Consider the following 12,189-nt stretch of genomic DNA (forward strand, 5'->3'; position numbering starts at 1 on the left):
TCTCACGCCGTGGTCTACCCACAGGAGGAGGTGGTGGTGGTACATCATCATTTTGTGAATCATTATTTTCCTGGTGGTCCTCATTTGTGTCTGGATTTTCATTATTAGTCTCCGGATCACCATTTGACTGAGAAACTGAACCATGAGATTCAGGATCATCAGTTGTCACATTTCTTCGTATTGGAAAAACAATCTCTTGGATAATCGGGGATGGTGCACAAACCCGCTTCTCCTCAAGATCGATCTCCCTTAACTTAGTGACCTTATTATCCTCAAAAAATACCGCTTGTCTAGTCTCCACAAACTTGGTGGTATGACTTGGACAATAAAAACGATATCCCTTTCCCCTATGAGGGTATCCAACGAAGAAACAACTAACTGTTTTTGGATCCAATTTCTTAAGTTGTGGATTGAAAACTTTAGCTTCAGCAGGGCAACCCCACACTCGTAAGTAATTCAAGCTCGGTTTCTTTCCCGCCCACATCTCGTAAGGTGTGTTCGATGCTGACTTAGTTGGAGCAAGATTTAGTATGTGTGCAGTTGTCTTTAATGTCTCTATCCAAAGGCTTACTGGTAAACTCGAGTGACTAAGCATGCTTCGCACCATATCCATAAGGGTGCGGTTGCGACGCTCGGCCACACCATTTTGTTGTGGTTCACCAGGCATTGAGTATTGAGCAATGATTCCATTTTCAGATAAGAACTTGGCAAAAGGTCCAGGAATCTGCCCATAAGGAGCATGCCTACCATAATACTCTCCCCCGCGATCAGACCGTACAACTTTGATTTTCGCGTTCAGTTGATTTTCAACCTCTGCTTTATAGACTTTGAATTTCTCCAAAGCTTCCGATCGGTCACGTATGGGATAAATATATCCATAGCGGGAAAAGTCGTCTGTGAATGTAATGAATGAATCAAAACCATCTACAGACTTAACATTAAGGGGTACACATATGTCGGTGTGAATTAATTCTAAAACCCCTGTGGCTCTTACTGCTCCTTTCTTAATTGTTTTTTGCGAATTTTCCTTTAATGCAGTCGACACATTTGTCTGCATCTGAGAAGTCTAGTGGGAGGAGTATTTCATTTTTAACTAAGCATTCCATTCTCCCCCTCAAAATGTGGCCCAAACGACAATGCCACAATTTCGAAGAATTACTAACTCCTTTCCATTTCTTCTCAACATTAATTTCATCACTCACATGCATAACTGAATCATTATTAAGAGATAACATGTATAGTTGGCCTCGTCTAACACCGATGCCTACATTCTTATTACATTTGATCAAAGCAAATTGTTTCTTGCCAAAATGGCACTCATACATATCATCATCTAAACAAGAAACTGAAATCAAATTTCTACTTAAGGTAGGCACATAAATAACATTATTCAATCTAAGAGTGTGGCCAATGTGTAGCTCCAACGTGAGAGATCCCACAACTTCAACATCGGCCTCAACTCCGTTCGCAACCTTAAGCTTTCTTGTTCCTCCTCTTATAGTTTGGATCGTATCGAATCCCTGCATAGAGTTAGCAACATGAGTGGTTGCCCCTGAATCAATCCACCATGACTTTATAGAAAAATCGACATAAAAAGATTCATCTACAAAAGTAATTTCATCAATACCTCTTTTGTTCATCCATTTTAGAAAGCCTGGGCAGTCCCTTTGATAGTGTCCCTCCTCTTTGCAGAAGTTACAAGCATTTTCTCCAGCAGTGGAGCTGCTAGGAGCAAAAGAAGAACTGCCGGCTTCTTTTACCCTTGAATGCCTTAGGGTTGAATGGCTTAGTGCCTTCTTTCTTGACTTGCTTTTTCTGAGGCTTGGGAAAACCTTGCCCGTCATGCTTTCTCTTGTTAGAGCCAACATGAAAAACATTGTCTTTCTTCTGCCTCATGATCCTCTCTTCCTCCTGGACGATCCTTGCGGTCATCTCAGAGAGTGGCCATTTTCTCTTTAGAGAGTTATAGTTGACCTTAAATTGTTCAAACTCTTCTGGAAGAGACTCAAGAATAATTATGACAAGAAGGGCTTCACTTAAAGAACACTCCAAAGCCTTAAGTTTGGTGTAAGCATTTACCACCCTCAATATGTGTTGCCTAATGTTTCCGTCAATAGTGTATTTCTGAAGAAGTTTAGCAAAAAGCTCATGAGCATACACTTTGTCGGAGCCTTTAAATTGCTCCTCCATTTCAGTGAGGAATTCTTTAGCAGTGTCTTTCTTATGGAGTGCTTCAGAAATGTCCGGCGATATTGTCGCTTTCATGATGAGAAGCGCAATATGGTTGGACTTGTTCCACTTTTCCATCTTAACATCATAGTCTTTCTTTAGTTCTGTATACCCTGTAACACCTGCCACAGGTGCCACAGGTTTTTCTTCCCTCAAGGCATAGTCAAATTCATTACAACCCAAACATAATTCGACTTGGGACTTCCAACGAGGGAAGTTACTCCCCGTAAGTGGTTCGATCGTGTCGGACCGAAATGGAGCGGAAGGTGAAATCATCATAAAAATTCATAAGTAAACTTGCATGATTATAAATTTACGTTGGTAAATAAACAAACATGCCAAATATTTAATTTCAACTCCATGTCAAAACACCGTTGGGCAGAAAAAACATGGAATTAAAATATCATAGGGGATGACTCATAATAATAAAACAACGTTGGTCCGAATTAAAATTAGAGTCATTTCATTCTGAATTTAAACATCAACATAAAAGAAAATATCATTATTTTTGATGTCTAAAAATTCATCATGCAAAACACATAATAAATCCTAAATAAAATATCTCGTTGGTTCAATTTTACCAAGAATAATAATGTGTTCATTTTAGTTTTAGGCATTTTCTATTTTTTTAACGGTGCAAAAACATAATAACTATTAACTTAAACGCACTGTAAAAATAGAAAATCGCGACAGTGATTTTAGCCCGAAAGACCCCACAGCTACACGTAAAACGGCCCAGCCCAGAAGAAGTTTTTTTTGTGTTTTCGCTGGACTGACATAACCTGGGCCGCAGCCCACAGCCGGAATCGGTCCATTAGCGCCCGCCGGCCCAACAGGGAGCCGCGCGATGCTCTGAGTCGTCGGATCGAGCCGACGGCTCGGATCGCCCCAAACCCGAGCAAAACCTGCGGCTGGGTCAAACCCTATCCATTTCTAACCCTCCTCTCGATTCCCACTCACCGGCGGGGCGACGACGTTCGACGACGGCCCGAAAGGCGCGCCGGCCATGGCGGCGCGGCGGCTGCGCTCGCCGAAGCAGCATGCCGTGGACGATGTCCAGCGTGCTCCTTCGTCGAGCGTGGCTGCTAGCGTCCGTGTACATGGCGCATCAAGGAGGAGGATGGGCGCCGGCCACCGCGGCATGAAAGGCGACGACGACCTGCGCGGCGTCGGCCACACAGAGGCACGTCCATTAGAGCAGCGGCGGCTGCCGAGTTCTTCCCGCGCGTCGTCCTGAGGACGGCGGCATCACGGCGTCTCCGCCCTCGCACCGCGGTGGACGCAGTGCGGGCCCCGAAGGGAAGAGGCGGCTACGCGGCGCATTAGGTGAGGATTCTCCTCATTCCTTCTCCAATTCGTGTACATCAGTGCTTGATTTGGGGGAAAACAGTCATAATTGCAGAATTAGGGTTCTTACGAATTGGGGATTAATTCTAGGGTTCTTCATCATGAGGGGTTGCTACTGTAGACTCGCGTGTATCCTCTGCCTATTATTTTGCTAATGCATATGAAAACAGTACTTAAGCATGATCAATTTTAATCAACTTAACATGAAAGTGAGCATTAGATCTTAACTTAGATTAATTAAAAAATTGATTGACCAAAAGATAGCAGTACTCAATCCTTAGCAATTAGAAAACAACATGATGATGTACAGGGGGCAGCAAGACAGTAGCATGCATATTTGGGCTAACCAGGGGCTAAAACTTTCAATCTTGATCATGAACCCTAAACTTGACATTGATCTAAACATGGTAGTGATCTACTGATCAACAATAAAGGGATCTATTGCAATCAAGGTTGGCGACTGATACCATTGTTGGATAAATTATGCATCTCTGAGATGCCATTAGCAGGAACTGATTACATCTAGATCACCTAAAAGCATGAACAGAGAAGGGTTTAGGGGATCATTACATGTCACGGCAGTGGACATGATCGCCTGCTTGGTGCAGGCTTGATGCAGGGGTGATGTAGTCGAAATAGAGGTTCTCCTCGACGTCCTGATTCCTTCAGGGCGCCACTGGCACTGCCCGGGGACAGCAGCGGCGGCAGGCTTAGGTCTTCCCGTCGCTGCAGCACTCCTCCTGATCGGATGGGGTGAGAGAATATCGGGAGGAGAGTAAACCTTACGTGAATTGTGATCTCGCAGGTGGCCAGCTCTCTCCCATATCCCTTTTAATATGGCGCTGGCGACAGGGGACCCAAAACCTGGTTTTTGGGCGCACCCGATCATGGCGCGTTAGTTCTGATCGAGGCTCACGTACGTTGATACGTGGACTCCTTCACTTATCGTTATCCCTTCATTTTTTTTTAGACTAATAGATCTAACGGGTCTGTTTAAGCCGTCAGATCAAAACCAACACCTCGCACTCCTCGGTCCTAGCCGCCTTGCTCCTGTGGTCCGGTCGCCTTTGTCCCGCGCTCCGTCCGCCTTTCTCCTCGAGGTCCGGCCGCTCCCCCTTTCCCCGAGGCCCCACGGCAGCGTCGCCGCCGCCCAACCGCTTGGTCCACAAGCTAGGAATCTGGGCCGCCCTCCTCGCCGTGGTGGCCCTGCTGGCCGTCAGCGACAGAAGCGGGGTGGAGAGTTTTAAAGCTTATCTGGTATATTTTCTGTGTGCCCTGCAGCAGTTCTTCAGTGCGCATAAAAAAGACAAGCAGTTCAATTACTAAAATACTAAATTCATTTTTCAGTTCAGTTCAATTGACAAATTTAGATCAGTCCAAATCCTTGTTATAGTTTCTGTTCAAATTCTTATTACGTAGTGCCTGCATGCTGATCCATCTACAAGTAGACAACAATTGCAGGATCTGCGCACAACACTCGGTAAGATAGCATTTCTTCTGTCCCAGTTTTATGAAGGCCAGCAAAAGCTCATCAATCCCCCAAAAATCACATTTTCGGTGCTTGCCGACGCTAGCCTTGAGTTGTAAGCGACTACTGTAACTACACTGACTACAAAAATTGCAGCGAGAATGGGTGTAGAAACTTCGAGTACGGCACCCTGCTGCAGCTCCGCATCAGGCAGAAGCGCCGCATGGAGCAGTTGCCTTCTGCTCCCATACCTGTCGATGCTTTAGATTTCCATACATGAATATAAATGTATGTGTAGTCTCCATAGTAAGAAAAATGCAGACTTGTTCAGTCACGTGGTGTGTAGTTGCTGTTTGGAATTCATGCATGTTCTGGTTCATGCTGAAATTATGTCATGAAAAGAAGTCATCCCATCTACTTTCATGATGGGCAACCACTTTATTTGAGTGGATAGCTCTGAGTTCTGACTTGCATTCATAGTTCTAAGTTCTATAGTTCTTCAATTTCTTAGTCGTACAGTGGTATGATCCCCTTGACTCATGGCTCCTTTCTTTCCATGTTATTGGTGTGTCATCGTTTGCATTTGTCAGTGCCACTAGCAGTACATAATTTGCAATGTCGTTCTATTTCACAACTAAGACATAAAAAGTTGAGATTCAGAAGACAGGTTCGGCCATAGCTGAAGGGAAACGGCATGTCGATGGTGTTCTATCTTCTATCCTATATCTATCTTGGTTGCTCTTTGTTTAATTACTTTGTAATTATTTCAATTTTGGTTAAGTCTTTTCTCTGATATATCTGTTGTAAATTGTAGGTACCGAGGCAAAATTCATAGTTGTAGTTGTCTGCAATTTACTATGGCAAAAGGTCAGAAGATTGTCCTTCCAGCGCGTCTGGCCACCTCCCCGTAGCACCGCCTCCATCTCGCGCGCCGCCCCGCTTCCCCACAGCGTGCTGCCGCAGGCATAACCCTACATCGCACATTGAGAAATGGTGGCACGCGGGGTGTGAGGCGGCGTCTCCCCACCATTTTTGTAGGTTGCCGCAAAAACAAGATGCACAAGTTCATCTTTTATATGCTTTTCAGTACATCTACTTTCCAATGGTGAGTCTGATTTCCTTTGTGTTTCCATATTCATATAGCACAAACAATTGCTTGTGGTTATGCTTGAGAATGAGTACCGTATTGTCACTTGGTTAACCAATTTTATAATAAAGATGTGTTGTTTGAGGTTGTTTGAAATAAACTATGCAAAAATTTAAAGTGTCAAAGTCCACCTTGCAAAACAACATCAGTTATCTCAGTTCAAGTACATAAGAAAACATAAGTCCACTCTGTAAAAACAACAGTAGATGCAGGAAGTTCAGTTTTGCTATATGCGATTGGTAATGCAGATGTGTTCTTTTGTGGTGGAGATTTCGGAAGTAAACTATGCAAACAATTTAAAAGTACTCAAGTCCAACATGCAAACCAGTAGCAGTTCTATAGTGCAACATGCATCAAATTCAAAAATAGCAAACCTGGCTTGAAACAAATTCACATCTGGTTGTTTATTTCATAGCTCATCGTTTCTTATATAAGCCAATGCTTCTATTATGATCTAGTTGTTTATTTTGTAGCTCGTTTTTTCTAATATAATGTTAAAAGTCCACTAGATGAAAATTTCTCTGTTTTAGCTATATCAGTACTAGTGCTCATCGGTACAACAAAGTAGCAGTACTGATCAGTACAACTTACAAAGTACTAGTCGATACCGATTTGCAGCAGTGTAGTTTGTACCGATTTTCAAGATGGCTCTGTATAGTATTGGTCAGTCATTTCGTTAAACTGCCTCGGTTGGCAGCCTGAACGGACTGGGCGTGGTGGCTGTGAACGGCCCCGGACTAGAGCAGAGGGCATTCAGGACCTGCGTAACGGCTGGGTGGCTGTGAATGACCACGCAGGCTCCGTGCTCCATCTCCTGGGTAACGGCGACGATGCCCAAGCCTAACAACAGCAACAATGCGTTGGGAGATGGCGTTTACCTGTGCGGCAGCGAGGATGATAGTGATGACACCTATAGAATTGTTTTCTGTGTTGCTACATTATCAGTCCAAAAAGGGTGGTGAAGATGGAGTCTTGGGTGTGTAGATGACGCGGTGTGTGTCAGGTTGTGTGTGCGTGCGTGCTAATTGGTGGTTGTTGTGTGTGTGCAGGGTACGTCCAACGACAATGAGTAGGCGGCAAGTGTACTGGTGAGCAGCAGGACGGAGGCATGAGGCAGTTGAGTAGGTGTGTGCGGTGAGCAGCTACTGAACTGATTCTGACACTGGAATATTAGTCCCACACAGCCTCTCAAGACCTTGTCATTGTCTCTGAACCTGGTGGTCTTCGTGGCCCTGCTTGAACCTTCATGGCTCAGGCCGTTCATTACCTCCACCCCGAGGTCGTTCGACGATGCAGCGCTCAAGCCGTTCACCCTTACCACCACAAGCCGTTCACCTCCGCCACACGAGGCAGTGCGACGACGCAGCAATCAGGCGGTTCACTCTGCCACCACAAACCGTTCATCTCAGCCATAGGAGGCCGATGCAACACTAAGGATGTTGTGTTCTTTTTCAGTACATGTTTTGTGTGCTTATCAGTTAACCTACTTAACGATTATATGTACAATTTCCCCTTGGTTTACGTGTTCTTCCTATAGCACAACAGGTGTTGTGTGTCATGCCTTAATAAGCATTTTATAAAACCTTGTATGGATCGAAACTAGCATATGTTATGTTCTATTCTTGTAAATGAAGCTCCTTCTGTTTTGTTTGAAGTTACTTGGCATAAAAATTTGTACATGTTCTACCGTAGAAAAACATATATAAAATGTCTTGATGCTTGAAATCTGAAAATACACTCGGTTCAGTTCCTATATTTTATTCCAGTTCAATTTAAAATTCTTGTTCAGTTCAATTCTGGTTTTGTTACACACTTTTATGTCATTATATTTAATCTGCCATAGTGGTCATGGGTGTGTGGGTTAGCCCTAGCTACGTGTGCTGGTTGTTTGGAGAACAATAATTGAACAGAAACTAGGGTTATCCGAATTTGGCTGATTCACGATTTGATGGAATCTCCACTAGTGGCAGTACACCTGTGCCAAACAAAAAGAACCCCACAGAAATTCAAAATGGTAAAAAGTTCAACTCGTAAAATGAGAGATCCAGAACATCATTGCAAAAAAAATGTTGAAAAAAACAGAGGACAAAAAATTTAACAAAGGAAAAGAACCGGGGTTATTCACCAAGAAATTTTTAAAAAGCTTGCAGAACAAAACAACATAAGTTAGGAGATCATGACACTATGACAAGAATGCTCAGTACAATCCCACACAGGGCTTAATTCGTATTATCATTTCCAAACAATGATGAAACAATGCTCAGTACAAACCCGCTCAACATTTGGGAAACAGAAGTTGTAGCTTCTTTCAAAGTTCAAAATGAATAATATATTCAGTTCAACTTGTTCTAGCAAACCATGTGCGAGACACCATAGAATGAAAATGTTGTCGCGTTGCTAGGTCTCCAATTTGTTCAACTACAAATAAATAACATCCGTTCGACTACATATATTACACTAGTTCAACTGAGTGCGTCACACCAATTGACCTAAGTTTTACATATGAATCACTTAAGAAAAAACTGTAGATTTTGATGATGCAAGCTTAGTTCTTTTTTCTATTTCCTATAAGTTCAAGTGATCAATTGCTATAAGTTGGCGGGTTGTTTACTCAGGCAGTTAAAAAAGTGAATTATGTTCATGGCCAGCGAGATGCTCATCATTTGTCGCATCCATCTCTACTGAATTATATTCATCTCTTTCAGTTCTTCTTTGAAATTTTGGTCCATTTTCTTTTTGCAGGATGCATAAAAAATCAAAGGTAGCATCTCAAAAAAGATGAATATTGGAAGCCCATTGCCGGGCTGCGGATGTGTATGACTTGAATCGGTAGCAGGCCTGTAACCGAATCATTCCGCACCACTTTTCGGTCCGTGTGGCTTGACGTGCTGCCCGCCGGCTCAGTCGTGTACGTCCAGACAAGACACTATGGTGCAATTTATTGCATGAAGTAAGCCCAACAATTCAGTTTTCATTTTCTGAATTTTTTTGAACTTGCTGTCACTTAACTTATTGTTATATTTCTGTATTTAAGAAATACCACCCTTTTCGTTAGTTGCAGTATGTGTTTGAGAGTGGATGAACCCATACCTGAAGGTTCTGGGCTCCGACTACAACAACTGTGTCAAATTCGCCATGGCTGCCTCAACGGTGTCCCGCGGCGTCTCCCAATTCCCTGAACATCCAGGTCGATCCTTTCGCCTACTACAAGCGCAGATCCCTAGAGCTCTAAAATTCTGTATAAGGATATTTTTTTCATCAGTTCTAAAATTCCCAGAGCATCAGTCCAACGACGTATCTGGGTATACTATGTTGCTCCTGCGAATTTTTTATATGCTTGCATGTACAAAAAATGGTACAATTATGAAATTTAAACCAAAAAATTTCACTTCTATAAGTTCAAGTGCTCATCCATACATGATAATTCAAGTTGGTAAAAGTTCAAGTCGCAAAACAAAATAAGTCCAGAACATCATTGCAAGAAATGTGAGTTAAAAAGAAACAAAGCATTTTTCTTTTATAAAAAATGTCATTCAGTTCAACGATACAAACGATGCAAGTTCGGGGACGATGATATCGTAAACCGTTGAAAGGCCTGTCATGCTGCTGGCAGACGCCTTGGCTGAGTACCACTTCCCCTCCTACTTGCTCATGAGCGGCCACATTACGCCCAGGAGAGGACGGCGCCAAAGAGGAGGGAGAGGTTGATGAGGTGCGAGCAGATCATCTCGTCGCCACATACATCAGGCTGAAGCTGAAGAAAAATCTGGCCACGGAATCATCGAGGATTTAAAACGGTGAACTCTCTCATGCATTTTCATTTTTCAACCACCGAAACTTAAAAATTGTTCAGCGAGAGAAAAAAGAAGTCATATAGGCATTACGTTTACTTCCAGGCTTTTAGCCCGAAGTTGGGAAACTGGAGGAAGCCGCAGACGTCGCCGTCGGTGTAGAACCATTGGAAGAAGCTCCAGAAGAAGCTGATCCCAAAGTACTTGAGGAATCCCACGGACCTGCTGCCTGTTGTGGTAAAGGTTGAAAGAAATTCAGAATCAGTCCGGGCCATCCATTTCTAAAGCATTTTTTACACAGTTAAAACACGATTTGATTAATCGTAGCTGGGAATAAGAAGATGTGCTTTTCGCGCAAAGGAAAGGAAAAATAAAAAGGGCCAGACCTTGCATTCTTATCTCCTTGAGGTGTGTGGAACCCGTTTATGAGGACGCAGTGGCAGTGCCACTTGGGTAGATTAGCTTGTAGTCGATGATCAGTACCTGAAAGTGTTTAATTTCACCACCAAATCGTCAGTTAAATTGAAGACCGATTGCGACTACGAAATCAATTGTAAATATCTTTCTCATCAAGAACAAAAATAAAATGCAGACTAGCTAGGTTCCGTTAGTGACCGCAACCCTGGTGCTATGGTCTTGCGAGCAATGCCAAAGTTTCAGTTCTTCTGACAGTACAGCAGCGACCTAGGAAAATCGGGAAGCGCGGCTCACCATGGACCTGGAGAGATCAGAGAAGGGCGCTGGAGCATGGAAATGGAATTAAGCTCATAGTTTTAATTTCTTTGTGTCCTTATAAATACAAAAAATCAACAAATCATGGTGATACCTAAATCGTATTCAACAAATGAACAAATCAATCAAGGGGCTGTTGACCATTGGTCATCTCTCCTTCTTTTACAGCAAAAGCCTTAGCTTCTTGGTGGGCAGAGGGCTCTGCACCTCCTCCTCCTCGGTCTTCAATTTAACTGAAACAAAACCCCTGCATTCTCCGGCATCGGCAGCAGGTTCAGGTCGAAGTTCCTCAGCACAGCGGAGGACGCCGACACGGAGACGGACATGGTCATGGACACGAAGGTGCCGTCCCAGTAGTGGCAGCGCTTGTGCCCTCCGAGCGCCTGCCCGGTCGTGAAGCCCCGCCCGCAGACGGTGCACTGATGCGGGCCGCCGCTGCTCCCGCCCCAGGACGCCGCCGCGCTCGTCTCCGACCCACCACCTGCGGACGCCTGCGCGGTGATGCGGCGCTCTCCGGTGGGCAGAGGCTTGCGGTGGCTGGACTTGTGCCTGTCGAGCGCCTGGTATGACGTGAACGCCTCCCCGCAGACCGCGCAGCTGAACCGCAGCTCCTGAGCCGGCGCGGGGGACGGGTTCCACGCGCTCGCCTGCTGCTCCTTGCCGGTGGCGGCGAGCGCGGCGAGGCAGATGGCAAGGTAGTCGTCCTTGTTGAGCGCCGGCGTGGCGGTAGGAACCAGGGAGAGGGAGAGGGAGAGGTCGGTCTGGTCCGCCACCATCCCGCGGACCGTCACCTGCTCGCGCCACGGCGGCACGCGCTCTGGAGTCGGCGCCCACGAAGGCCCTCAGGGCGAGCAGCTCGAGCTCCTCCACGGCGGCGGTGGCTGTGGCGACTGTGCTGCGGGGATGAAAACGCCATGAGTCCAGTCACACAGGTCCAAACTGAGAGCATCAGTTCATAAAGAAGTAAATCATTTCGACAAAAATGAAAGCATGAATTCAACCCATCGAATTCGCCAGTTCAACAATAGTAACAGAATAATATTTTGTTACGTGAAACAGAATAACTCAGCGCGCGCGCGCATATATATATATATATATATATATATACTACACGTACATACTCTCGGTTCCGACAGATACTACATACAACATACAAAACGCAAGTGGTGGTAACTACCACTGCTTGTAGGAAACATTTGTCTAGATACATACTCCCACCCTTAACCGGTCTAACAAACTAACAGACAAAAGAAAAAAGAGAACAAACCGATGCATAGACTTCCTTCTAGCCAGCGTGTAACATGGAACTACTTCCCTTTTTACCGTGCCTAGGTGCTTAATCCTGGAATTAAGGATTGGGATCACGTGCTTATCCATACGCTATATACCCCGCCAAAAGATACTCCAAGTATATACCTTTAAGGGTTGTAGTATATGCGCCCGAAGTATATACTAATTTTGTACATTGTGGAGTG

General features: G+C 44.5%; 1 long non-coding RNA gene and 1 pseudogene across 4 annotated transcripts; one reads left to right on the plus strand and one right to left on the minus strand.

Moving 5' to 3' along the window:
* Positions 1-4,395: 4,395 nt before the first annotated feature.
* Positions 4,396-7,820, plus strand: LOC123188899 (uncharacterized). 4 transcript variants are annotated; one of them, XR_006495358.1, is made up of 3 exons: positions 4,396-4,833; positions 4,996-6,149; positions 7,241-7,820. It is a non-coding gene; the product is annotated as an uncharacterized lncRNA (long non-coding RNA). The 4 variants fall into 4 exon arrangements; XR_006495357.1 differs by having other exon boundaries at positions 4,408-5,056; positions 5,859-6,149; XR_006495356.1 differs by having other exon boundaries at positions 4,435-4,833; positions 5,859-6,149.
* Positions 7,821-9,729: 1,909 nt separating this feature from the next.
* LOC123185370 (zinc finger protein 36-like) lies at positions 9,730-11,640 on the minus strand (annotated as a pseudogene).
* Positions 11,641-12,189: the final 549 nt, after the last annotated feature.

Source organism: Triticum aestivum, chromosome 2A, assembly GCF_018294505.1.
Source record: "Triticum aestivum cultivar Chinese Spring chromosome 2A, IWGSC CS RefSeq v2.1, whole genome shotgun sequence".
Lineage (NCBI taxonomy): Eukaryota > Viridiplantae > Streptophyta > Magnoliopsida > Poales > Poaceae > Triticum > Triticum aestivum.